Source organism: Phascolarctos cinereus, unplaced genomic scaffold (genome assembly GCF_003287225.1).
Source record: "Phascolarctos cinereus isolate Bilbo 61053 unplaced genomic scaffold, phaCin_HiC Scaffold_726;HRSCAF=1367, whole genome shotgun sequence".
In the NCBI taxonomy this organism is placed as follows: domain Eukaryota; kingdom Metazoa; phylum Chordata; class Mammalia; order Diprotodontia; family Phascolarctidae; genus Phascolarctos; species Phascolarctos cinereus.
This window is the reverse complement of record NW_027556098.1, coordinates 57927001-57951158: the sequence shown is the minus strand read 5'-3', so window position 1 is coordinate 57951158 and position 24158 is coordinate 57927001. Positions and strand designations below refer to the sequence as shown.

The 24158-nt window shown below is 35.5% G+C and overlaps 1 protein-coding gene across 5 annotated transcripts in view; it reads right to left on the bottom strand.

Moving 5' to 3' along the window:
* LOC110214856 (amine oxidase [flavin-containing] B) overlaps positions 1-24158 on the bottom strand; it is a 137019-nt gene that overhangs the window by 92703 nt on the left and 20158 nt on the right. For 2 of the 5 annotated variants that reach the window (XM_078146575.1, XM_078146576.1), the window contains exon 2: positions 19111-19248. The exons of the other annotated variants lie outside the window; for them this stretch is intronic. The gene's annotated coding sequence lies outside the window, so the exon portion shown is untranslated. The remainder of the gene's footprint in view (positions 1-19110; positions 19249-24158) is intronic. 5 annotated transcript variants of the gene reach the window in all.

Here is a 24158-nt window from a genome sequence, read left to right as displayed (position 1 = left end):
AGGGCATTCTTATTTTATTAGGAAAGCTTCATATATTTTCCCTTTTGCATATTATACTGCAGGGTTTTGGTTTTAGGTAAGTACTTTCTATTGTACTTTTAATACATTTTTCTATGCTTATGCCCTGCAGGGTATACACACACACACACACACACATATACATATATATATATATATATATATATATATATATATATATATATATATATATATATATATATATATATATACATACACGCACACACAAAGATGTTGTGCTTTATCAAAGGCGTTTGCTGCATCTATTGATATCATTAGGTTATTTTATATTCTTTTGTTTTTATACATTTAATCATATTATTTTCTTAATGTTGAACCACCCTTACACACCTGGTATAAACCCTTCTCTTTGGATGTATTGTTATATTCTTTTTGCAAGGATTTTATTTTAAAATTTTAATTCCTACACATCAATGAAGCTAGTTTATAGTTTTCTTTGCTTTACATTTCCTGGCTTAGTTAATAATACTATATTTGTCATATAAAGATTGGTAGATTGTTCTATTTCTCAATTTTTGAGAATAATTTGTATAATATGGGTATTAATTGTTCTTTAAAAGTATGACAGAATTCTCCATCTTGATCAGGGTTTTGCCTTTTTGCAAAGTATGAATATCATAGTTCCGAGTAGGTACGTATCTTTTTTATGTGTTCCTTGTATTAGCTACTATTTTTACTGTTTAAGGTCTGTAACAATGTGATTGTTTTTCTTTTACATTTATTTGTAATTTGTTATATAATTTGTTTTTGTAAAAATGTTATATGAACGGAGACATACTTGGGTATATTAATATGTATATGTTTATATATGTATACATACATATATATAGTGTGTATATATATATGTATATATTACTGCTTCCAATCAGAAGATGCCATAAGTTTTTCAGCTTAAATTCTCTAACAATTTGTTCAATTCTATATTTTCCTTTTCATTTATATTTGTGTTACATTTGTCCAGTTGCAGAGAGGAAAATCAAAATCTTTAACCATTATTTTGTTACTAGCTATATTATTTACAGTTTAGGTTTTTTCTTTATAATTTATTTGCTTTGCCATTTGGCACATATGTTTTGCATTGATATTAGTTCATTGTCTATGGTTCCTTTAAGCGTTATTCTTTTTAATCTCTAATGATATTGCAAATTTTTGCTTTGTCTGTTAACATGATTATAGTGACTACTTTTTGAGATTGATGTGATGAACAGTAAGTTTTGTTCAAGTCTTATTTTCATTTGTATCTTTACCTTCTAGTAAAATGATGACTATACAACAGAAAAGAGAGGCTAGAAAGTAAATGATGGGGAAACTTCTTTTAAAAGGTGTAAACTGAATAAACAGATAAATCAACAGAGAGTATCTTAAAATCAGAAGTAAGAATAAACAAAAATTTAAGGAGAAGTAAAAAAACCCTACAACTCCAGTAACAAATATCATGATACAAAAGGAAATAAATTAATGCCTGATGAAAGACAACTCATGGATCCCTCAGAAAGTGTGGAGCAACAAAAAGTTCAAGAACGGTTGAAAGGAAAAATAATATTTATAGAATAAAAAATCCAGAGTTACTATATGTAGAAACTATAGTAGTCAATATGGTATTTTTAAGAGGCAAATTAGCAAAATCAAAAAAATGTAATCCATGATGAAAAGGTTACTTATGGAGATTTACCACAGATCTCTATCGTAGGATAAGACTAGTCAGAAGGTAGTACATTTTTTAGCTCTCCTGCTCCACCAAGGCTCTTCTTTCATTCCTGCTTCTTTTAAAACAGTGGATGCAAGGATGTTTATTCAATCACTATAGCAGTGCATGTAGGAGGGCTCCCTATCCTAGTCAAGCCCTAATATACAAGTCTAAAAGTTTGGTGCATGGATTTGGGTAGAGGAGATCTGTGGTGTTAATTCAAACAGGATTTTACCTTATCAGGGTTTCTCTCTTCTTCTGCGGATTTAGATGTAATCACTCTACATATAGCACATAATTCCTGTGAGGTTTAGGGGGATGAAGGATAGGGTTTAAGTGGTTTATAAAAAGTTTTTGGAGAAATCCCCTACCTTGTTGGTTATGTGGCCTAGAATTTGCATATCACTTTTAATGACTGCAAGTTTCTCCCTGAAGCAAAGGCAATATTTATTCTTCCAGTGATGCTATATGGCTTCAGGTTAGGAAATAGCATAGTTTCCAAAAAATTAAAGTCTCAGGTTATAGTGCAGGAAAAAATGAGAACATTTCTTTTGGAGTCAGCAGATTTGGGTTTGAATCCTAGATCTGTCAATCATCCATAAAATAAGTGGCTTGGTCTAAATTACTTCCAAGGTCCCTTTCAGCTCTAAATCTATATTCCTATGACCTTATTATTATTGTTTAGTCATTTTTCAATCATATCTGACTCTTTGTAACCCCTTTTGGGGTGTTCTTGATATACTGGAGTGATTTGCCAATTCCCAGAAGAGAAAACTAAGGCAAACAGGGTTAAATGACTTGCCCAGGGTCATACAAATAGTAAATGTCTGAAAACTGACTTGAACTCAGGTCTCTTTCTGACTCCAAGTCCAGCACTTAATCCTCTGTGCCACCTAGCTGCCCTTTCGATGACCCTGTAGTAGTAAATGTTGTGAATAGTCTATAATGTATTACCAAGGAAAAATTGCTCCAGAAAAATGTTGTCAGGAATGTCTTCAGAGACAGGTATGGAGCAAGAATGAATGAAAAAAGGAAAGAAGCGTTTATTAGGTGCCAAGCTCTTTACTAATATTATCTTATTTGAGCCTTGCAACAATTCTAGAAAGTAGATGCTATTATTATCATTTCCATTTTACAGTTGGAGCAACTGAGGCATATAGAAGTTAAGTGCCCAGGGTCACACAACTAGTTTCTAGGTTATTTGAACTTAAGTCTTCTTGACTACAGGCCCAGCACTTCATTTACTGCACCACTTTGATGCCACTGGACAGACAACCGGGAAAGTTCCATATGCTGCGTGGTATCTACTGAAGTCTAGAGGAAGGCGCCTAGAATGTTGAGTGGGACTTTGCTGAACAAAAGATGCACAGGATATAAAGGTATGGTTGGGCTGTGATTTGCACCATCGAAGAGAATACCCATATCAGTAACATTTGATAAATTCAATACACAGATTGTTGAAGCATTGAAGTATTAAGTTTTATTTTTAGAATAAGTTTTTATTGATATCTTTTCTGGCTTTTATATTACCAGATTTTTCCAGTATTCCTCTCCCTCCTCCTCCTCCAAGAGCCATCGTATATCACAAATAGCATTTTTTTAAAGAGACAAAAAAAAAAAGAGGAAAAAAAATCAGCATAATTAAACTATAAAAAAAAAGTCTGGGTGTATATACATATGTATGTGTATATACATAAATATATGTCTTTGTATGTATCTATTTGTAAATATATCTGTGCTAAATTGTAGCCTTCTGGTGGGGGTGGGTGAGGAAGGGGGAAAAAAGAACAAAGTAAAAAGTGCACAGCAGAGAACAAAAGAAAACTAATAAGGAAGCAAAGAAAAGATGGACAGCTTTCAACATAATGTGGAGTATTCATTATGTAAGCTTTCTTGAAACGGAAATTTAGTGCTGTCTATTTTGAATCCTCTCATATTCTGCTGTGCACATGACATGCTTTTTTTCTTTCCTTATTTTGTATTTAAGTTTCCATATTTAGGTTTATAATATTTCTTTTTCTTTTCTTATTGTGTGTTTAAGTTTCAGTAATAAAAAAAGCAAAAAAGAGTAAAAAAAGTCTGGGGATATATGAAATATATAATGCTTATGGACCTCTCACCTCTGAAAATGGGTGAGGTGGGAGTGTCAAACTGTTAAGTTTTATGTTTTCCGATCTTAACTTTAAAAGGGAATGAAGCGAGACATGACACAAACTATTGTGAAATATCATGCATTTCTCATTTAAAGAAAACAATTTAAGCTAAGATGTTATGGGAGTGACATTTATTGACTGATCCAGACCTATAGTTTCATTTGTTTGAACAACTCAGACTGAGAAATCTCCTTCAAGCAATGCAGATAAACAATTATTCTGCAATATCATAATCTTGGAGAACTGCCTAGGACACCAAGAATGTCTCTGTTAATTTTAGTTATACAACAAGTATGTGTCAGAAGTGGGACTTGAAGCCTGGTCTTTCTGTCTCTGAGGTGAGCTTCCCATACATTATACTATGTTTCCCCTCATTGGTATTTTTAAAGTGTTTTAAAATTTACTGTGTATTTCACATATTTGATCTTACTTGATCCTCTCAATAGCTCCATGAAATAAGCACTATGGGTATTCTTTGTCATCTCTGTTTTACACATGAAGAAATTAAGTCTCAAAGTAGTAAAGGGTGGATTGTAAAGTTAATCACAAAGGTAATATTGAAGGCGAGATTTGAACTCTGGTCTTCTTAATGCCATGTCTGGCCCTTTACCACTATATCATGCTAGAAGCCTGGGTTCTGGATTCTTCAGTCCCAGCTAATTTGACAGGATTTGGTGATTGACTGGAGAGAGCTAAGTCAGTGTTTCAAGCGGGATAACTGAGAGAATGATTGTATCTTTGATTCAAAAGAGCATGACTGGACAGTTGCCTGGTTTAGAGTAAAAGAATAAATATAGAATTTGGTCTGGTGAAAAGAATAATATAATTTCAAAACTAGAAGAGAAGGTTCAGACCACAGACTGTAGATGAGGAAAATAAAATTTAGAGAGATTAACTTCAACAAGGTGTCTGTCTTTGGTTCTATGTTGAAACAGAGTAACAAGGAAGATGAGGAATGGACTTATCCTCCCAAGGGCTCTAGATGAGGGCGGATGAAGAATTCAAAGTCCCAGGAGACCCTGAAAGTAATTTAGCTCTTGGGAACAGAAGTAAAACTAATTAGCTTAGTGAGATCTGCAGATGCCATCACAGTCTCTGGTTGATCTCACCTCTTTGTTCTTAAGTGAATTCCAAGACTACCCCTACTGAATCTGGCTACACAGGAAAATGCCATTTATGGGTTTTTGTCTCTCCTGAATGTCAGCAAAGCATGTTGAGTTGCTTTCTAGAAAGAATTAACTTTTAGCTTTTCTCCTGACCATTCTTCAGATAAATGCTTCACTGTAAGACAGTTTTGGCCACCAATAAAATACAATACTTTTTTTCATGATACTGTGCTTTTATATCACATAGAGCTGCCATACCACAGTCCCATTTCAGGGAGCTCAAACCCACCTGGATCCCTTGCAGCTCTGTAAAAAGGAGAAGGATCACAACAATATGTGTGTGGAGATTAAAACCATATAAAAGGCATTTCAAAAGAAGTTCACTTATCTGATTAGACCATTCAATTCCATTCAGCAAGCTTTTAATTACAGTAGCAGAATCAACCCATGGCTATTGCTGATATACCTGAGGAAAGGACTCTACTCCATGGAAAGCAGCTTTGAGACATACACTCAAAGACCTTCATTATAAGATTAAGCACTACCTCTGTAGAGCAAATTTACCAAACGGTAGATTTCAAAGCAAGATCATAAAAAAATCCTGGCTAAATTATTTAAGACAGTTAGTCAATCAGTCAGTCAATCAACAAGCATTTATTAAGCATTTTCTATGTACCAGGCACTGTGCTAAGAACAGGGGATACAATGAAAGGCAAAAACATAGTCCTTGACCTTAAGACATTCTAAGGGGGAAAATGCAAATAATTAGCTTTCTAGATCTACGCAGAACCTAGGATCAACTGATCCCACCTTATGAGTTTAGAACTGCTCAGGGAAGCAAGAGAAGGGAGTTGTATTTGTTTTTGTCCCCCTCCACTTCATAGTATTTTATTTTTTCTGATTACATGTAAAGATAGTTTTCAACATTCACTTTTATAAGATTTGAGTTCCAAATTTTTCACCCTCCCTCCCCCATTCCCCGAGACAACAAGTAATCTGATATAAGTTGTACATGTACAATCATGTTAAACATATTTCCACATTAGTCATGTTGTGAAAGAAGAATCAGAACAAAAGGTTGGAAAAACCACAAGAGAGAATAAACAAAACCAAAACCAAAACCAATAAAAGTGAAAACAGTATGCTTCAATTTGCATTCAGATTCCATAATTCTTTCTCTAGATTTGGTTTTTCCTTTTCTTATTTTGTACTTAAGCTTATAATGTTTCTTTTTCTTTTCTTATTGTGTATTTAGATTTCAGTAATAAAAAAGAAAAAAGAAAAGTAAAAAAAAAGTCTGGAGATATATACACATGAGTCTTTTGGATCATTGTATTGTGGAGAAGAGCTAAGTCTACCAAAGGCGGTCATCACATATTGTGGCTGTTACTGTGTACAATGTTCTCCTGGTTCTGCTCACTTCACTCAGCATCAGTTCACGTGAGTCTCTCCAGGTTTCTCTGAAATCCACCTACTGAGCTGACTCTTAAAAAAGCCAAGGAAGCTAAAAGTATGAAGTGAGTATGGAGAGGATTCAAAGCATGGAGGACTGGCCAATGCAAAGGCATGAATGAAGGAGAAAGAGTGTTATGTGTGAAGAAAAGCAAGTAGCCCAAAGTATCTTGTTTATAAAAAGGTAGGAAGGGGACAGGCTATGAAGGGCTTTAAATGTCAAATAGGATTATATATTTGATCCTAGATGTAACTGAGAACAATTTGAATTTATTGAGAAAGTGGGTGACATGGGAGGAACTAAACTTTAGGAAAATCACTTTGGCAGCTGAATGGAGGATAGATTGGAGTAGGTAGAAATCTGAGGTGGAAAGATTTATTAGAAGGCTATTGTGAAGTCTAGGCAAGAGGTGATAAAGGTGTGAATGGAGAGGAGATATATGCAAGAGTTGTTGTGAAACTAGAAATGAAAAGACTTGACAACAGACTGGATATGTGGACATAACAAGTCTGTGAAAGTAAGAGTACGTATTTCCTTCAGCTGTTCTGAAGAAAAGTCAAAACCAAAATTAAAACAATTATCACTCATAAAGCAAGCCAAACATGGAGCTTCAGTGCAGGGTGGAAGGAGAAGGAAGGTATAGTGAGTCTCCAGTCACTCAAATTTTCCAGGCAGAGGCAGGAGGATACTAACTATGTGTCATATACTCTACATTCCAGACAAACTGACTGACCTATTGCTTCTCTTATATAGCATTTCACCTGTATCTAGGTACTTTTACACAAGTGATTTCCCATGAGATGTCCTCCTTACTTACTTTTACCTCTTAGAATCTCTATCTCTTTTCAAGATTAGTTAAAATAACATGGCCAACAAGGTGGAACACTTGATATTTTCTTCAATCCTTACCACCTCACATACCTCTCCAAAATAGGAATTAAGTACAAGAGATAAAATGATTTCAGCTGTCTGAGACATCAACAACCCCAAGAAGGTAACAATTGGATGAACTAACAGCAGAAAAGGCTAATCTCTAACTTGTAACATGCTTACTCAGCAGCCCCTTCCCCAAATGTCCATTAGGCTCTGGTAGGGCTACACAGGACAACCCATATGCTTGCAACCAAACTCAACTCTACCCCACTCCCCATCTTTCCTTCTAATGTCAAGGAAAAACAAAAAGAAAAAGCTTATTTTGGATGATGAAAAAAAGATTGAAATTACCAAAGATCCCAGGAGGAAGGAAACTAATCAGAGATCTTGAACATAGGCAAATAAACCAATACGGAAGGTATTAATAACAGAAAGGAATATGGCCTCCAGATCAGCTAAACAACTCTAGACATCTATGAATAAATACTGAGATGAAGGAAAGTGAATCAACATCTGATGAGGCAGAGGACCTTTGGACTCCTAAGAGAGCATGGAGTCACAACAGAACATTCTGAATAGTTTAAAAGAGAAGTAAGAATTCTGAAAGTAGAATTATGGGAGACTAATGGATTCTCAAGAGAGAATGGAACCACAGCAGGATGTTCCTGAATGGTTAAAAGAAAAATATGAATTGTGAAAGCAGAATTTCTGCACAGCAGAAATAATTGGCAGAAGAGAATAATTTTAATCAATGGTGGCAAATCTCATCAAAGAAACTAGAGGAATAATTGATTGGCAATGCAAATACACAAGGTGAAAGATAACTTGGAAGAAGAGAAGAAAAAAGCAATAATATTAAAAACAAAGCATGATTTTCATATAAGCAAAGCATATTTATCTCAAAAACAGGATGAGTAGAGAAAACTTAAGGATTGTAGGTCTCCCAGAAGAATATAACAAATCAAAAAATTTAAACACAGACATGTAGGAAATAATGTAGAAAAATGCCTAGAATTTCTAAACACACAGACACAGTGTCAGTTGAAACAATTCATGGATGGAGTCCAGGGGAAAAAAAAAACAACCTGTGCTGTAAACGTCAAGATACACATCAGTTAACTTTAACAGTTCCATTGACAAACAACAAATTCTTCCAAGTGTCCAAGTGAAAAAAACCTTCAAATATATAAGGGAAAGAAAATTTTAATAGCACAAAAACTCAGCTGAAGTACTGCTTCCTACAGGAGGCTTTCTTCCTTATCTCCTTTAGTGCCTCCATGCCAAAATTACTGTGTATTTAATAGCTAGCATTTACACAGTGGTTTAAGGTTTATCAAGTGAGATATGTATATGTATACGTATATGTATGTGTATATGTATATGTATGTGTATGTGTATGTGCATGTGTATGTATGTATGTATTTATGTGTGTATATATATCATCTCATTTTATCCTCACAACAGCACTATTATTAGCTTTTTAGTATTGTATTGTGTTAGTATAGTACTATATATGTGTGTATAGTATTATAACATATATAGTATTATACATATATAATATTGTACATTATATATACTATTATACATATGTATAGTATTATAATATAGTATTAGTATAGTATTACATATTAATATAATATTAATTAGTATATTGAATAATACCACTGTTTATATGAGATATATTATCTCATTTTACCCTTGCAACAACTATTATTATTTCCACTTTACAGACCAAGAATCTGAGGCAGATGGATGTTAAGTGACTTGTCCAGGGTTACACAGCTATTAAGTTCTGATTTGAACCTATATCTTCCTGATTCTACATCTAGCACTCTATTCATTCTCTACTTAGTGCCTGGGATTCCCTTTGTATTTATTTATGTATATACATGTCATTCTTCCCATTGAATGGAATCTAAGCTCCTTAGGACAGAGACTGTTTAATTTTTGTTCTTGTATTCTAATATAGTGCCTGGACTATAGCAGCTTGTCAATAAATGCTTATTAATTGATTGATTGTTCTAGACAAAACAGAATTCATGACTTGGGCAGGATGAGGGTGGAGGTGAAGGAAGAGGAGTTAAAGGGATAGGCAGTGAACTCCTAGACCTCTGAGATTTTTTCTATGTCTCTAGTGTCCATGATCACATAGAATTATACTGCCATGTAAGCAACTTTATTCACTTCCTGAAAGAAAACAGGCTGAGTTCTTTTCTTCCTAACCTTCCCCTCTAATAAAAATTTATACACTTAAAATGTAGGGAAAAGATTCACTAAGTTGAAAGAAATCTCAGTGTATCAGTAACTGGTTTATCCTCCTGCCATCATTAACCATCCCTTTTAGGAAAATATATAGAAATAACAAAATACTAACAACTTTGAAAATACTAACAATTTGCATTTTCCAGAATACAAATGTATATTAAATTCTAATAATAAGTTCAAGTTTTTTCAATACCAAACTCAAGCTGGGAAAGAGGGTTACTCTTTATTATTACTTTTTTTTAAACTAGGCAGCTCTTTTAATTTTTTTTCTTTGAATGTAACCTACATATTTTTGTTGTTATATCTTTATTTTATTATGGTGTTAGCAATTAGAATCCAGTAACATAGTTACTATTGTGCTTTCTACACTAATAAACTAAATCTGATTATTGTTCTTTAATTGGCGGATTGAATTTGGCATTAGCAATCTTTAACTCCACTTCCATTAATCAACTGGAATCCCTTAGTTTATAGGAATGGAAAGAGTGACTTATGAAAATATATACCCACATAATATGATTTACTAAGTCTGTTGCACATATACACTTCCATTCATTCATTAATATCTACCTCATTCAAAGGAATGACATTATAACACACGCTAAGTGGTATCATTCAGTCAGTCAATAAGCATCTATTAAGCACCTACTATGTGCCAGGTACTGTGCTAAGTGCTTGGGATACAAAGAAAAGCAAGACACTCCCTCTTCTCAAGAAGCTCACAATCTTCCAGAATTCAGTGCTTTCATCTATAAAACAGTAATGACAATATTTGCACTACCTACTTCACAAGGTTATGAGGAAAGTATTCTGTAAATCTTAAAATGTGATGTAAATATGCTATTATTTTTATTGCTATTATTATTAAGGACACATATATTTCTCATTTTCTTTTTTTCCTTTTTATTTTTTTTTTTGGTGAGGTAATCAGGGTTAAGTGACTTGCCCAGAGCCACACAGCTAGTAAGTGTCAAGTGTCTGAAACCGGATTTGAACTCAGGTTCTCCTGACTTCAAGGCCACAGCTGTATCCAACTGAGTCACCTAGCTGCCCCTAGGACATATATATTTCTGCACTAAAGTATGTTTAGTAGCAGAATGAATACAAAATTAATGTAAAACATAGGGAGTTGGCAGACTAAATGTGTCAATTCTTGATTATTCTTTCTAATGGTATGGACAATCCAAGAACAATGTATAATATAAAAATAACTTTGATTTGGCTTCAAAATGCAGTGAAAGACTTAATCAGACCTTTTTATGGGGGAGTGGGGGAATGAAGCCAGAGGGTTTGGACCTGTGATTTAATCCATGTGGGCAACTAATTTGTGACTCATAGTCTTAAAAGGCTTGTTGACGAGGCTGAGAGGTTAAATAACTCACCCATGTTCACACAGGAAATATGATTCCAAGGCTAGCCTTTTGTCTTCTACTATGCTCATTCTTTATTTGATGATACTCATGATTAATGTGTAATAAAGAGCAACTAACAAATCCATTAGTTAGGTTCTTATTTCTGCTTCATTGTGGACATGAATATTTTCCATTTTCAATATTACTCTATCTTCATTAATATTAAATAAGGCCCGTTGGATTCAGAGGAATGGTGCTATTCCATTCTGTGTTCCCAGGGAGAAGAAATAAGGAATGTAGAGCTGGCATGATAGAAAAGTTGTCTTCCCATTAAATATAAATATTAAGCATTCTCTATCTTCCTAAGTGAAATACATTAGCTGTATTTTACACTAAAGTAAAGCTAGAGTCTTTTTTGTTAGAGTTTTAAGAATATGATGGGAAACTTATTAACTTTTCCATCTATACTATCTCACTTGGTGATTTTGTCAGTTCATGGACTCAGTTATCATCTCTATGAAGATGATTCTCAGTTCCATTTAGCCAGAGCTCATCTCTCTCCTGACCTCCAGTCTCATATCAACAATACCTATTGAACACCTTGAAGTAAATGTTCCATAGGTATCTCAAACCCAACGTGTTCAAAACATTCATTATCTCCTCCCCCAAATAATCCTTTCTTCTGAACTTCCCTATTACTCTCAAGGCTACACCATCATGCTAGTCACCAAGACCTCATGTTCAGGCTTGACTCATGACTCAAACTCAACCCACATATCCAATCTGTTGCCAAGTCTTGTCATTGTTACCTTCACAAACATCTCTTTTATATGCCTCCTTCTCTCGACTTACAAGGTTGCCATCTTTGTGCAGACCTCCATCACTTCATATCTAGCTCTTTGCTTTCTGGTTGGTCTCCTTGGTTCAAGTCTCTCCTAACTCCAATCCAATTCTCTACTCAGCTAACAAAGCAATCTTATTAAAGTGCAGATCCAGCCATGCTACCCTATCTAGTCAATAAACTCCATTGGCCCCCAATTAAGCCTTCAGGATCGAACACAAAATCTTCTGTTGGGCTTTTAAAGCTCTTCAGTCAGGCAGTTTTCTACCTTTGTAGCCTTCTTTTCTTTAAATTTATTTAAATATTTGCTTTTAGTTTTCAACATTCACTTCCACAAGATTTTGTCTTCCAAATTTTCTCCCATCTCACCTCTCCCCCACCCCAAGATGGTGTGCATTCTGAATACCCCTTCCTGTAATTTGCCCTCTGTTCTACATTTCCCCCTTCTATTTTCCTGTAGGGCAGGATAGATTTTCATACCCCATTGCCTATATATCTTATTTCCCAGTTGCATGTATAAACAATTTTTAACATTTGTTTTTAAAACTTTGGGTTCCAAATTCTCTCCCTTCCTCCCTCCCCACCCATCCTCTTTGTAGCCTTCTTACTCTTTATCACCCCATCCCAACACATATTTTGTGATCCCCATTGATCAGGGGCTACACAATAGAAACTGGAGCCTAACAGACTGACCCAAACCAAATATAAAGGCAAGATACAGGAAAATGTGGAGTCTATTACATTTATGTTAGGCCATTTGTCTGTTTTTTAGAAAGGCCTTTGCAGATTTCCAAAAGGCACATAGCATTTAAAACCAGAAGACAATGTAGAGATTATTTAACTTAATCTGCTCAATAAGGGAAAGAATGCACAAAATAAACTCACTTGGCTAATTTCATAAGGAAATAAGAGAATTGATATTCACAGGCAGGTCTTCTTACTCCAGATTCAGGGTATCATCTGCCATAATGTGTTCTGAACTTGTTAACAGCAGACGGTTTTCATGCCTGTACCACTTCATTTCCAATTATATGGAAACAAAATGTGAACACCTACCTTCATTTAACTCAGAGGGGGAAAAACATTGTGCTGGAAAATGACAGTTCATTACAGTGCAGAGACCACTTCTCCCAACTACCCAAGAGAGTGTGTATGTCATTGACATGTACGTTAACTTGGATTTGGTAGGACCATGGGAGGAGTAGATGTGGTTACAGTTGTAAGGGATGTGTTTTCTTGGGATACAATATTTTTGTCTGCCTTAGCTTCTGGGTAACTGAACTACCACTTGCTCCCTCCCTTTCACAGTATCTTTTTAATTTTTTCCCAACCTTTAAGCAGGTTTATCTCTGGGCAACACCATAAAATACCCAGCTTGCTGTGGAATCATAGGACAAAAGTGAGAAGCAGGTCCTGTCATAGGACTACAGAATCTAGAATTGGGCAGGACCTTGGAGAGCGTCTTCTCCACTTCTTCATTTAAGATGGCAAAACAAGACCCAGAAAGGTAAAGTGTGACTTCCCCAAGGTCACACAGCTAGCAGATCCAGAAGCTAAACCCAGGTCCTGTGTGTCTTGTTTTCCAGCATAATGACTGGCACATAGTAGGTGCTATATAAATGCTTATTCCCTTCCTCAAACCTAAACCCCTAGAAACTTTCACCTGCTTTCCTCCCTGTTTTTCTCCTAGCTAATTATCAGTGAAGGGCCTTAAAGTATCTGCATTTTGACAAAGTCTAGGAGACCTAAAAACTTTCCATACCAAGAAAGGAATTAGTATCTCTAAAAGTGGAGTTCCTGACTGGTATAAGACATGTCATGAATGGTAGCAAAGGTGAGTAGCAGGCAGATACATTTAAGAAGGGGAGCATAAGCATCCTTTAGCTTCACTATACTGTATTGGCAGCTGCTGACTCCACCTATGTGTAAAGCTAGCCTTATGTTCCATATACATGTTAGCACAGTGCAGCAAGTGTATCAAGAGAAAATATTGGATTCCCCCCATCATGATCATGCAAATAATTAAAATAGATCCAACAAATATTTGAGGTTTCCCTACAAAGCACTTTACTAGTCAGTATGGAGGAATATAAATAAAAACAGTACTAGCCTAAATAACATGCATATTCATAACTCTCTGATGAGATTTTATCCACTATGTTTAAAAATTTACATCCATGGATACTAACCCAATATCTTTCAAAGCATCAAAAATGACAATTTCTAAGCAGCATGGTCAAAAGATTACTTGCCAAACCCTACAGTATTTTTTGAGGCAGCTGATTGCACCAGGGTTAGAGCATTCAGCCTGGAGTAAGAAGTCTTAAGTTCAAAAATCCAGCCTGAAATACTAGCTGTGTGACCCTGGGCAGGTCACTTATTGTTTGCCTCAGTTTCCTCATCTGTAAAATGGAGATAATAAAGCACCTACCTCATAGGATTGTTTAAGGATCAAATGAGATAATATTTATAAAAAGCACTTAGCACAGTGACTGGCATTTTGTAGGTTTTATATTAGCCCTTCCCTACTTGAACAATTATCTCTCACTGAAGAGTGAAGAACTGAATGAGAAAAAGTGTCGCATTCTCTCAGAATCAAGAAACCTTGGAGGTGGAAGGAATTTTAGATATCATTAAATTCATGCTATACTTTTTACAAATGTGGAATTGAGGCCCAGGCAAGGCATAGGAATTGTTCAAGGTCACTCAATACACGCCTGGCAGAGCTAAAAACCGAAGCCATGGTCTCTGCAATCCTAATCAAGGATGTATTTGCTTTTTAAAAATTCCTTTTTCTCAACCTGGAAAGACTTACATGAACTGATGCTAAGTGAAGTAAGCAGTACCAAAAGAACATTGTACACAGTAACAACATTGTGCAATGATCAACTTTGATAGACTTAGCTCTTCTCAGTAACACAATGATCTAAGACAATTCTAAAAGACTCGTGATGGAAAATGCTATCCACATCCAGAGAAAGAACTGTGGAGTCTGAAAGCAGACTCTTTCTCTCTTTTTTTCTCCCTTTTTCTTCGTACTCAAGGTTTTCCCCTTTTGTTCTGATTCTTCCACAATATGACTAACGCAGGAATATATTTAATATGATTGTGCATGGATTGCTTGCTGTCTTGTGGAGTAGGGAGAGGAGGGAGGGAAGGTGAAAAAATTTGGAATTTGAAATCTTAGAAAAGTGAATGTTGAAAATTAGTTTTACATGTAATTGGAAAAAATAAAATGCTATTAACTGGAAAAAAATTCTCTTTATCTTTACTAGAACATTTTCCCATATGGCACATAGATTGAAAACCATTTAAAGAGAAACAGTTTTCCTTTCAAATACAGAATTTAGAAGAGAATGCCAACCATTTGCTTCTAAGAAGAGGTATTACTGCTTGAATAGTTAAAATGTGAGGTAGTGGGAAGACCATCAAGACTATGAAATCAGAGACTTGGGGGATCCAGATCTTGGCTGTACCATTATTGACCTCAGGCAGCTTCTTTAATATCTTTGAAACTCAGTTTCCTTAAATGTAAAATTAGAATAACAATTACTTCACTAACTGTCCCACAAAACTGTTGCAAGGATGAAATTTGACAATGTATGTGCTAGAATAATATGAGATCCAAAGTCAGAAGACCTGGCTTTGAATTGCAACTCTTGTACTAGTTACCTGTGTGGCTTTGAAACAGCCACTTTAACCTTGTTTCTGTACTCCAAAATGAGAAGTTTGAATGGTAATTTAAATAAACAAATGACTGAAATGAGTTAGAACTGAGAAACTCTAAAGTCCCTTGTAATTTTATCCTATAAAGATTTCTAAAATTTAAATACTAATTAAATGCTAGTCATTGATAAGTAACTAGGACTTGTTCACAATAAGTGGCGCATTTTGCATAGAATCTGCCAACAGAGTTTGTGAAAATACTGTGCCCTCTTAACTGTTGTTTTTGGAAGACCAATGAGATCATTAGTAACAACTTGACTTGCTTGTGAATTGCCATACTGGGTGTTGGGTGAAACAGATGAACACCAAAGGTGGATGAGCAGCCTTGAAAAGAGCTGAGCAAGCCCTCACACCAGAGGTGCTAGTCCTCCTGAACACCATTGTCCTCTCTTCCTCTGCCCCTGGACCAGTAAATCTGATTTATGAATGTTTAGCAAACTTTCCTTCATAAAAAGTACAAAGGGAAATTAAAGCTTAGCCTAAGCTGAATGATCATGAATTTCCATTTTGTGCATTTAAAAAGATTTTGTAGGGATTATTTTGTAGTTTTTGGAGGCCGTCCGCTATAAATAACAATCTTTTAAAGCTCTCTGCTATTTTGACAGAAATTTAAAGCTACATTTTTTTTAAAACAAAGTAACAAACACACCCATAATGTCTCGCCTATATTTTTCAAAAAATTGTCCTAGGATCATGAAGTGGTAGATGAATTACACTGGATACATTGGGATGTACATGGAATGTGCTTAACTGAGGGACATATTTGTCTTGTATGCCAACTCCGTGGAGTACATTAAGTACTCTTGACAGAGACAGTGTGCATCCTTAACTTCTTTCCCTAACATGGCACCTTTTCCCTACTCTCTTCTTCCCCAACCTTTTCATCTTCCTTTTACTTAATGGTTTTCCCCATTAGAATGTAAGCTCCTTGAGAGCAGGGACTTGTTTTTTTGCTTGTAAATGTATTTCCAGCTCTTAGTACAGTGCCTAGCACATAATAACTGCTTAATATTTTTCTTAACAATATGTTGATCTTTACATTTCTTTTTTTAATTTTAATTTTCTTTTTATTTTGAACTTAATCAACAAACATATTAGACATGTGAGGTTAATGAGAATCAGAAGTCAAAGCTGACAACAAGACTATGGATGTCAAAGACTGGGAGGATAGTGCTGTCCTTGACTTTATTAGAGAAAACTGAAGATGATTTGGGGAGGAATGATAATAAATTTTATTTTGGACATGTTGAGTTTATGATGCCTATGGAACATGCACTTCAAAATATTTTTTAAAAGGTAGTTGCTAAAATGAAACTGAAGGTCAGCATAGAGACTAGATATAGAAATATAGATCTGGAAATCACATTCAGAGATTACAATTAATCCCATGGGAGCTGATGAGATTATTTACTGAGGGCATAGACAGTATAAAAATAAGATAGTATAAAAGAAGGGTTTTCTTAACAAACATACTGGATTGGTTTGTCAGTTTCTTCTCCAGCTCATTTTACAGATGAGGAAACTGAGGCAGACTGGGTTAAGTGACTTGCCTAGGGTCACACAGCTAGTAAGTGTTGGAAGCCAGATTTGAACTCAGGAAGATGAGTTTTCTTGACTCTAGGCCCAGCACTCTACTCTCTGTACTGCCCAGCTGCTGAGCTAACATTGATACAGTGCTTATTGTGGTCCAGGAACTGTGCTAAGCACTTTATAATTTTTGTCTCATTTGATCCTCATGACAACCCTTGAAGGTAGGTGCTTTGATTGTCCTCATTTTACAGATGAGGAAACTGAGACATACAGAAATTAAGTGAGTTATCCAGGGTCACATAGCTTGTAAGTATTGGAGTCCAAATTTGAAATCAGGTCTCCCTGACTCCAAGTCCAAGGGCTGTACTCACTATACCATCTAGCAGCTTCCTCTAACAGTAGAGGCAATATGGTAGAGAAGACTGAATGGCTGGGATGATTGCTAAATTTCGTGATTCCTCCTCCTCTCCCCCAACCCCAAAGCTGGTAACTATCTTTTCTCTCTTGGTGCTGCTTGGGGGCAGTGGGCACTTGAAGCACTCAGTTCTTGTGTTTGGTTTTATAATTATCTATTTTACAACTTTGTCTATTTTATAATTATTTATGTCAGTGTCATCTCCTTCTACTAAACTTTGTGTCTCCCCCTAGCACCTAAGACAGTGCTCTATATTGGGGTGGAGGATACGATTTCATTAATGTGGAGAATTCCCAGGGGAGGGATTTTTTTTTTTTTTACAGATCAACAACTCCACTGTAATTCATAATCTCAAGAAGTTGCTTGGGCCCCTGGGAGAATACATGATTTGCTCAGGGTTACACAGCTAGTAGGTATCAGAATTAGTACTAGAACTCAGGTCTTCCTGATCTTTATCTTATCTACTATCCCATGCCACACCTCTCTCTGCAAATGCTTAATAATATTTACTGGATTAAACTGAATAAACATTTTACATTTCAATTACTGAATATAAACTATTGTTCAGTACCATCCAGTTCTTCATGACCCTGTGGGCCATAGCACGCCAATACTGTCCATGGGGTTTTCTTGGCAAAGATACTGGAGTGGTTGTCATTTACTTCTCCAGGTTAAATGACTTACCCAGAGTCACACAACTAGTACATGTTAACTCAGGCCATTCTGACTCCAGGTCCAGGACTTCTTATCCACTGAGCCATCTAGCTGCCTCTGAATATAGACTATACTTCCAGCTAAATCTATGGTTGTATAAAACCTGAGTGTAACTGTGCTCTTAGTTTTACATTTTTATCACCTCTCCTCACCCCCAATATCTTTGTGGCAAATGAAAAGAGAGCAGTGGTGACAAAACTGAATAAAACCAATTCCTTTGAACTGAAATATAAAAACACTTTTTACAATAAATATATTTATAGTAATTTTATGTAATTACGTTTAGTGCACACACAAACACATATCTTTTTTGTTTCCTTTCAAAGAAATATCATTTTAATAATGCAATCTAGAATATGGCATTGCCTATTTTCAGACAAATACAGTACATTTCCTGGACTGTTTTAATGAAAAGGAAATGTTATCCTTAACCCAACATCCTGTGAAAAGCATAAACCTGAATAATATTCATCACGAAGGAAACAGAGCTGGACTCAGAGTCCTAGTACGTTGAGTACACTTTAGCAAGTTGTTTAAATTTCATCCATTTCAATTTGTTTTGAAAGGAAGAAAATTTGAACAGTTAGTTTACCTTTCCCCCAAACACATTATGATAGTCTTGTTTGCTTTTCTCCTACACAGAAACAACCGTCACACAGGCTATACTACATTTCATAAAAAAAGAGGTATGGCTCATTTGGGTCACAAGACCTCTCTTTTGTGGGTACTCATGATTAATACTATACCTTTGAGCATAATAGTGGGTCTTTGATTCCAGTTAATTGGCATTACATAAAAAGATTATCTTGATTAAGCAATCAATATTTTCTTTCTATATCCTTAAAGCAAATCAAACACAGAACAAGCTTCATATACAAGCTACAGAAGACACCTACAATTTAAGAGGAATATTGTTGTTTCATCAGCAGCTCCAGAGGTTGTGGTAAAAGGCTTACCTTAGCTAGATGCCTTATCTAAATGATTTTAAAATCAGCTGTTAGATGTTTGATTGTAAAATCACTTTGTGGTTCTAAGAATCTTGGGATTTTAAGGTTGAAGCTGACCTTCAAGAATCCTGGTCCAACCTTCTCATTCTATAGAAAGAGAAACAGACCCATTAAAAGGGAAGGGGCTTTCACATGATGTGAACTACACATATAATTCAATGGAGCTCATACAGAAATAGTATTGTGTCAAGGTGCCATCTTACTACTATTCTTTTATGTTTAATGTTGTGATGACTACTGCAAAATGGAGAAATAATACCAGTAGCTAGTTAACACTTAAATAGTGTTTTAAGTTTTACAAAGCTTTTTACAAATATCACTGAGTCCTCACAACAACCATGTGAAATATTATTATCCTTATTTTACAAATGCTGAAAGTGAGGCTGAGAGAAATTAAAGAACTTGTTCAGGGTCACACAGCTAGTAGTAAGTATCTGAGGTAGAATCTGAACTCAAGTCGTCTTGACTTCAAGTCCAGCACTCTATTCACTATTGCCTAGATACTTTTCATAGTTGAATAAATGTATGCAACATTTAGAACTGAACATGGAACAATTGATTGGTTTAAGATGGGAAAAGGAGTGTGACAAGGCTGTATGTTGTCACCTCATTTATTTAACTTCTATGTGGAGTACATCATGTGAAATGTCAGGCCAGATGAATCAACAGCCAGAATTAATGTTGCCAGGGGAAACAACAACAACTTTAGGTATGCAGAAGATACCATTCTGATGGCAAAAAGTGAAGAATTAAGAAGCCTCTCAAAGAGGGTGAAAGAGGAGAGTATAAAAGTTAGTTTGAAGTTTAACATAAAAAAATCCACTAACATCTTGGTAACTGGTCCCATGACTTCCTGGAAAATAAACGAAGAAATGAAAGCAGTGTCAGATTTTATATTCAAAGATCACTGCAGATGGTGATTGCAGCTGTGAAATTGAAAGACACATGCTCTTTGGAAAGAAAATGATGGCAAATCCAGACAGCATACTAAAAAGCCAAGATAATCACCTTGCTGACAAATGTCCAGATAGTCAAAGTTATGGTTTTTTCAGTAGCAAAGTATGGCTGTGAGAGCTGAACAATCAGGAAAGCTGAGTGCCACAGAATCAATGTTTTTGAACTGTGGTGCTGGAGAAGACTTTTGAGAGTTCCTTGGACAGCAAGATCAAATCAGTCAATATTTAAAGAAATTAATTCAGACTATTCATTGGAAAGACAAAAACTGAAGCTGGAGCTTAAATACTTTGGCCACATAATGAGAAGACAGGACTCATTGGTAAAGACTTGAATGCTGGGAAAAATTGAAAGCAAAAGGAGAAGGGTTAGCAGACTTACCCAAATAAAAAGTTCAATTCAACTCAAGTTGCCTTTATGTTCCAGGCAATGTGCTCAACACTGGCAATACAACAGAGGCAAAATACAGTCTCTGCCCTCAAGGAACTTATAATCTAATAGAGGAGACAATATGCAAACCTATATATACAAAAGAAGTTATATTCAGAATAAATAGGAAATAATTAACAAAGGGAAGGCACTGGAATTAAGAGGGGCTGGGGAGGGCTTCTACAAGGAGGTGAGATTTGGGACTTAAAGGAAGCCAAGGATGTCAGTAGTCAGAGCAGAGGAGGGTGAGCATTGCAAGCATGGGGGACAGCCAGAGAGAACGCCAGGAGCCAAGAGATGGAGTGTCTTCTTTATGGAATGGCCAGGTGGCCATTGTCACTGGATCAAAGATGTGCTGGAGGAGTAAAGTGTAAGAAGACTGGGAAAGTAGGGGGGCACTAGCTTTTGAAAGGCTTTGAATACAAAACAGAGCACTTTTGTACTTGTTCCTATTGGCAGTAGGAAAGCACTGGAGTTTATTGAGGGAGCCAGCATGATCAGACTTGTGTTTTAGGAAAATTTTAGTTGCTGAATGGAGAGTGGATTGGAGTGGGGAGAGACTTGAGACCCATCAGCAGGCTATTGCAGTAATCAAGCTGTGAGGTAATGAGGGCTACACTAGAGTGGTAGCGGTGTCAGAGGAAAGAAGAGGGGGGGGATATTTGAGAAATGTTGCAAAGGTGAAATTGGCAGGAGTTGGTAACAGCTTTATATGGGGAGCGGAGTGAGACATGGTGAGGTATCGAAGATGACTCACTTCTGGATTGTAAACTTGAAGGACTGGAAGGATGGTGTTGCATTGTATAGTAATAGGGAAAGTAGAAGTGGGGTTGGGAGAAAGATAATGAATCCTGTTTTGGAGATGTTGAGTTTACCATGTATACTGCACATCTAGTTCAAGAGGTCTAAAAGGAAGTTGAAGATACGAGATTGGAGGTCAGCAAAGAGATTAGATCAGGAAAGGTAGATTTTTGAATTATCAGCATAAAGATAGTAATTAAATCCATATGAGCTGACAAAATCACCAAGTGAAGTATTATAGACAGAGAAGAGAAGAGAAGCCTGATAGACACCTATTGGTAGAGAGTATGATCTAGCAAAACAATCAGAGAAGGAGTGGTCAGATAGGTAGGAGGATAACTGAGAAAGAGAGAGAGAGAGAGAGAGAGAGAGAGAGAGAGAGAGAGAGAGAGAGAGAGAGAGAGAGAGGTATCCTAAAAACCTGGAGAGAAGAGAGTATCAAGGAGAAGAGACTGATCCATAGAGTCAAAGGCTGCAGAGAAGTCAAGGAGAAAAGGCCACTGGATTTGGCAACCAAGAGACTATTAGAGACTTTGGGGAGAGCAGTTTGGGTGGAATAGTAAGGTCAGAAAACAGATCATAAGGGGTTAAGAAAAGAGTGAGAGGAGAGAAAGTAGAGGCACTGATTGTAGACAGTCTTTTCAAAGAGTTTAACTAGAAAGGGCAGAAGAAAAATAGGATGAGAGTTAGCCAGGGTGGAAGATCAAGTAAAGGTTTTTTCAGGATAGGGGAGACCTGGGCATGTTTGTAGGCAGTAGGAAATGAACTAGTAGAAAGGGAGAGCTTAGGATCAGCTAGGTGGTACAGTGGATAAAGCACTGGCCCTGGAGTCAGGAGGACCTGAGTTCAATTCTGGCCTCAGACACATAATACTTACTAGCTGTGTGACCCTGGGTAAATCACTTAACCCCAATTGCCTCACCAAAAAAAGGAGAGATTGAAAATAAGTGAGAGACTTATCAGATTGGCTAATATGACAAAACAAAACAAAAAAAGAAAAATGTCAGAGAAGACATGGAAAAATTGGAACACTAATGCATTGTTGGTGGAGTTGTGTACTGATCCAACCATTCTGGAGAAAATTTGGAATTATACCCAAAGGACTATCAAACTGTGCATAGCCCATGTAGTAAGTAACAGAATTGAGTTTCAAACTCAGGTCCCCAAACACAGCCAATTTTATCTCAACAAGAGTTGAACCTCCTTATTTTGACAGATGGAGACCTTAATAGTGACTATCATCTTTTTAGTCTTGTATAATTTTCAGGGTATAATTTGAAACCTCAGAATTGTTTTTATTATCATTAGTAATTTGGATTAGATGTTTTCAAATGATAATTTCTATTTTGTAATTCATGCTTTGGAAACTGTTCATAACTTTTTGCCACTTATTACGGAATGATTCTTGATGCTATATGTTTATGTCAACTCTGTATACCTCTTGGACATGTTTTTATATTCTGTTTAGTTGTATGTAATAAAAACTGCCTATTTTGTCTTTTATCATCTCCTCTATCCTTGGTTGGTTTAAGAATTCTCCCCCAGCAGTGGCTACAAAAGATTCTCTTCTAATTTTTAATGGACCCTTTGTATTCAGTTCTAGTAATTATTTTAAATATTCTATATGGTAGAAGATTTTCATCTAATCCTAACTTCCGCCAAACTATTTTCCAGCTTTTCTAGTAGTTCTTTTGAATATGGAGTTCTTCACCAAATAATTTATGTTCTTGAGTTTATCAAACATTATGCTATTTTTAAAGATTCTTTTCCTTCTTGTTTACCTAATTTGTTGCACTGATTTGCTTTTTAATTGTACCAAATAGTTTTGATAACTACTGTTTTATAACATAGTTTTAGGATTGGTAAAGCCCTCTTCATTTTTTTCCCATTAGTTCTTTTGTTATTCTAGAACTTTTGTCACTCCAGATGAATTTTGCTATTGTTTTTCTAGTTATATAAAATCATCCCTGGTCATTTGATTGATTGATAGCACTAAATTTGTAAATTAATTTGGATAATATCATTTTTTATTATACCAGTACAACACAGCCATGAGTAGTGAATAGCTTTCCAATTATTTGTCTTCTTTTACTTAAAAAAGTGATATGCAGTTGTATTTATGCATCTTGTATATTTGTTGTTAGGTTAACTATAAGATAATTTATGCATTTTTCATTTTCTCAAATGGAATTAAACTTATTTCTTCATGGTTCTTGCTGGTATTTTACAAAAATACTGAAGATTTGGGGATGTTGTTTTATATTCTGCTACTTTGCTAAAATTATTAATTGTATAAAACTATTTTATTTACTGATTCTGCATTTGATGTACTGATGTTTATAAATATACTATGACATAATCTTGGAATGGAGATCACTTTGTTTACTCATTGGTGACATTTACAAATATACCTCAGAGATTTTGCAGATTTGGTTCCAAGCCACCACAATAAGGCAAATATCACAATAAAGTGAGCTGCATGAATTTTTAGTTTCCCAATAATACATATAAAAGTTATTTATACTGTAAAGTATGTTTACTGTAGTCTGTTAAGTGTACAATAGTATTATGTCTAAAAACACCCAGTGTATACGTACCTTAATCAAAAAATACTTTGTTGCTAAAAAATGTTACCCATCACCAGAGCTTTCAGTAAATTGTAATTGTGTATTATAATGTAAATTATTTTCCTACTATTAAATCATCTATGCAATTTGGCACAGCAAATTATTTTTAGGATATATTGTTGAAGGGTTTTTTTTTGGAAGATTTATTTAACATTTTCACATCAATATTCATTAGTAAATATGGGC